The following is a 5,271-nucleotide window of genomic DNA, read 5'->3' on the forward strand; positions in this document are numbered from 1 at the left end:
TAACTTTTTATGCCCGATTAGGCTTCCAGGGAGGCGGCTAAGCATTATTGACCAATCATGGAGCTTTTTTGGGACTTCCGTGTGGAGCTTTGGGGCCGTTCCGCCTAGCTTTTTATGCCCGATTAGGCTTCCAGGGAGGCGGCTAAGCATTATTGACCAATCATGGAGCTTTTTTGGGACTTCCGTGTGGAGCTTTGGGGCCGTTCCGCCTAGCTTTTTATGCCCGATTAGGCTTCCAGGGAGGCGGCTAAGCATTATTGACCAATCATGGAGCTTTTTTGGGACTTCCGTGTGGAGCTTTGGGGCCGTTCCGCCTAACTTTTTATGCCCGATTAGGCTTCCAGGGAGGCGGCTAAGCATTATTGACCAATCATGGAGCTTTTTTGGGACTTCCGTGTGGAGCTTTGGGGCCGTTCCGCCTAGCTTTTTATGCCCGATTAGGCTTCCAGGGAGGCGGCTAAGCATTATTGACCAATCATGGAGCTTTTTTGGGACTTCCGTGTGGAGCTTTGGGGCCGTTCCGCCTAGCTTTTTATGCCCGATTAGGCTTCCAGGGAGGCGGCTAAGCATTATTGACCAATCATGGAGCTTTTTTGGGACTTCCGTGTGGAGCTTTGGGGCCGTTCCGCCTAGCTTTTTATGCCCGATTAGGCTTCCAGGGAGGCGGCTAAGCATTATTGACCAATCATGGAGCTTTTTTGGGACTTCCGTGTGGAGCTTTGGGGCCGTTCCGCCTAGCTTTTTATGCCCGATTAGGCTTCCAGGGAGGCGGCTAAGCATTATTGACCAATCATGGAGCTTTTTTGGGACTTCCAGCCGGTGCTTTGGGGGCCTTCCCCCTCACTTTCTACGCCCGATTGGGCTTCCAGGGACGCGGCTAAGCATTTTTAACAGAAATGGAGCTTTTTGAGGACCTCCACACGGAGCTCCAGGGCCGGTCCGCCTCACTTTTTACGCCCGATTACGCTTCCAGGGACGCGGCTAAGCATTTTTGACCAATCATGGAGCTTTTTTGGGACTTCCAGCCGGTGCTTTGGGGGCCTTCCCCCTCACTTTCTACGCCCGATTGGGCTTCCAGGGACGCGGCTAAGCATTTTTAACAGAAATGGAGCTTTTTGAGGACCTCCACACGGAGCTCCAGGGCCGGTCCGCCTCACTTTTTACGCCCGATTACGCTTCCAGGGACGCGGCTAAGCATTTTTGACCAATCATGGAGCTTTTTTGGGACTTCCAGCCGGTGCTTTGGGGGCCTTCCCCCTCACTTTCTACGCCCGATTGGGCTTCCAGGGACGCGGCTAAGCATTTTTAACAGAAATGGAGCTTTTTGAGGACCTCCACACGGAGCTCCAGGGCCGGTCCGCCTCACTTTTTACGCCCGATTACGCTTCCAGGGACGCGGCTAAGCATTTTTGACCAATCATGGAGCTTTTTTGGGACTTCCAGCCGGTGCTTTGGGGGCCTTCCCCCTCACTTTCTACGCCCGATTGGGCTTCCAGGGACGCGGCTAAGCATTTTTAACAGAAATGGAGCTTTTTGAGGACCTCCACACGGAGCTCCAGGGCCGGTCCGCCTCACTTTTTACGCCCGATTACGCTTCCAGGGACGCGGCTAAGCATTTTTAACACGTTATGGAGCTTTTTGAGGACCTCCACACGGAGCTCCAGGGCCGGTCCGCCTCACTTTTTACGCCCGATTAGATTTGCATAATAATTTGGAACACGGTGCCGTGTTCCAAATTATTATGCGGGCTGGTGCTTGGGGCTGGCGTCCGCCTATAGTGGTTTAATTTCGGGAGGAAGATTCATTTTCGTCCCAAGCCCGCCGCTGGAGAAAATCTTAGGTACCAGGAGTGGATTTTTTTTGTCCACTCAGGAGGGGGACGTTGACTGGTTCGGTGTCCGGGGGAAAGTGCGCTTTTCTCGGCCAGGAGAAAGATGAGACTCCGAGCCCGCCGCTGGAGAAAATTTTAGGTACCAGGAGCGGATTTTTTTTTCTCCAGGGGCGTTCCGCCTAACATTTTACGCCCGATTACGCTTCCAGGGACGCGGCTAAGCATTTTTAACACGTTATGGAGCTTTTTGAGGACCTCCACACGGAGCTCCAGGGCCGGTCCGCCTCACTTTTTACGCCCGATTACGCTTCCAGGGACGCGGCTAAGCATTTTTGACCAATCATGGAGCTTTTTTGGGACTTCCAGCCGGTGCTTTGGGGGCCTTCCCCCTCACTTTCTACGCCCGATTGGGCTTCCAGGGACGCGGCTAAGCATTTTTAACAGAAATGGAGCTTTTTGCGGAGCTCCAGCCGGTGCCACCGGCAGGCCGTGCACGCGGACGAGATGACCGAAAGAAGCTCCAGGAGAGCGGATGGACGCTTTTTAAGCACCGAGGCGGAGATCGCGGAGCTTTAATAGACTTCCAGCGGGCCCAAAGCGGCCAGGCAGACGGCGCAGCGCGACCTGGTACCTCGCACGGGACGCATCGCCCCCCCCGCGCACAGTTCCAGGGGGCCGGGATGACGTTTCAAAGCTGCCGCTGCAGCTGCGGCGGGGAGTGGCCTCCCTCCGGTGGACACGACGAGTAAATGACACCGGCCGCTGACGCAAACCCACGCCCGGCAGGAGAGCTCGGAAGGCGGCTAAGATTTCAAGGAAGACCCCTCCTGCGCAGACCTCCACTAGGCCAGGATGACTTTTCAAAGCTGCCTCTGCAGCTGCGGCGGGGAGTTGCCTCCCTCCGGTGGACACGACGAGTAAATACACCAGCACTTGCTCTTAGATTTGTTTCTTTTTTCTTTCTTTTAGCTTCCATAATGTTACCGGGCGCTGACGCAAACCCACGCCGGGCAGGAGAGCTCGGAAGGCGGCTAAGATTTCAAGGAAGACCCCCCCTGCGCAGACCTCCACTAGGCCGGGATGACTGTTCAGCTGTGGCGGGGAGTGGCCTCCCTCCGGTCGGCACGACGAGTAAATGACACCGGCCGCTGACGCAAACCCACGCCCGGCAGGAGAGCTCGGAAGGCGGCTAAGATTTCAAGGAAGACCCCCCCTGCGCAGACCTCCACTAGGCCGGGATGACTGTTCAGCTGTGGCGGGGAGTGGCCTCCCTCCGGTCGGCACGACGAGTAAATGACACCGGCCGCTGACGCAAACCCACGCCCGGCAGGAGAGCTCGGAAGGCGGCTAAGATTTCAAGGAAGACCCCCCCTGCGCAGACCTCCACTAGGCCGGGATGACTGTTCAGCTGTGGCGGGGAGTGGCCTCCCTCCGGTCGGCACGACGAGTAAATGACACCGGCCGCTGACGCAAACCCACGCCCGGCAGGAGAGCTCGGAAGGCGGCTAAGATTTCAAGGAAGACCCCCCCTGCGCAGACCTCCACTAGGCCGGGATGACTGTTCAGCTGTGGCGGGGAGTGGCCTCCCTCCGGTCGGCACGACGAGTAAATGACACCGGCCGCTGACGCAAACCCACGCCCGGCAGGAGAGCTCGGAAGGCGGCTAAGATTTCAAGGAAGACCCCCCCTGCGCAGACCTCCACTAGGCCGGGATGACTGTTCAGCTGTAGCGGGGAGTGGCCTCCCTCCGGTCGGCACGACGAGTAAATGACACCGGCCGCTGACGCAAACCCACGCCCGGCAGGAGAGCTCGGAAGGCGGCTAAGATTTCAAGGAAGACCACCCCTGCGCAGACCTCCACTAGGCCGGGATGACTGTTCAGCTGCGGCGGGGAGTGGCCTCCCTCCGGTCGGCACGACGAGTAAATGACACCGGCCGCTGACGCAAACCCACGCCCGGCAGGAGAGCTCGGAAGGCGGCTAAGATTTCAAGGAAGACCCCCCCTGCGCAGACCTCCACTAGGCCGGGATGACTGTTCAGCTGCGGCGGGGAGTGGCCTCCCTCCGGTCGGCACGACGAGTAAAGCTATTTAGGAAAATCTGACATAAATATCACTTGCATAATAATTTGGAACACGGTCCCGTGTTCCAAATTATTATGCAAAATGTATTTAGACACCAGCAATCGCACTTAGATTTGTTTCTTTTTTCTTTCTTTTAGCTTCCATAATGTTACCGGGCGCTGACGCAAACCCACGCCGGGCAGGAGAGCTCAAAAGCCGGGTAACATTTCAAGGAAGCTATTTAGGAAAATCTGAGATAAATATCCTTTGCATAATAATTTGGAACACGGTCCCGTGTTCCAAATTATTATGCAAAATGTATTTAAGTGTCATAAAGATTACATTTTTTGTTTTTCAAGTACTGAAATCACCCTCAGTCATGGTACAGTCCATGGTAGTCTGCCAGGTGAGCGCAATTGTAGTAATTAACAAGTCTATTTAAGTTCCGCGTTTTTAAGCGTTCGGCCATTTCGTTCAACCATGGGGAGGAAAAAGGATCTCTCTGCTGTCGAGAAGCGTGAAATCGTTCGATGCCTTGGACAAGGTATGCAGACATTCGATATTGCACGAAAGCTTAAGCGCGACCATCGAACTTTGAAGAAATTCGTCGCTGATTCGGAGCAAACGCGCGTTCGTGCAGACAAAGGCACGACAAGGAAGGTTTCTGCAAGACAAACAAATCGAATCAAGAGGGCGGCTGCAAGCATGCCACTAAAGACGAGCAAACAAATATTCGACGCTGCTGGTGCCAGTGAAGTCCCACGAACGACGAGGTGCAGGATCCTCCAGAGGCTTGCAGTTGTGCGGAAACCCTCCATTCGGCCACCCCTGAACAACGCGAACAAGCAGAAACGGCTGCAGTGGGCCCAGACTTACATGAAGACAAATTTTCAGACAGTCCTGTTCACCGACGAGTGCCGTGCAACCTTGGATGGGCCAGGTAGGGTTTTTTAAGTTTTTCCTTGCACTTTTGAGAGCTCAGGGGATGCTTTGAGAATAATTGTCAATTTCTGTCTATGTGAAGCCCTTTGAGACTGCTTGTGATTTAGGGCTATACAAATAAACTTGATTTGACTTGACTTTACAGATGGATGGAGTCGTGGATGGTTGGTGGACGGCCACGATAGCCCAACAAGGCTGCGGCGTCAGCAGGGAGGTGGCGGAGTGATGTTTTGGGCCGGAATCATGGGGAGAGAGCTGCTTGGCCCCTTTAGGGTCCCTGAAGGCGTCAAAATTACGTCTGTTAACTACGTGGAATTTCTGACTCAACACTTCTGTCCATGGTACAACAGGAAGAACCGTGCTTTCCGTCAAAAGATCATCTTCATGCATGACAATGCACCATCTCATGCTGCAAGAAATACGTCAACGTCTTTGG

The sequence above is a fragment of the Syngnathus typhle genome, linkage group LG13 (assembly GCF_033458585.1).
Source record: "Syngnathus typhle isolate RoL2023-S1 ecotype Sweden linkage group LG13, RoL_Styp_1.0, whole genome shotgun sequence".
NCBI lineage: Eukaryota > Metazoa > Chordata > Actinopteri > Syngnathiformes > Syngnathidae > Syngnathus > Syngnathus typhle.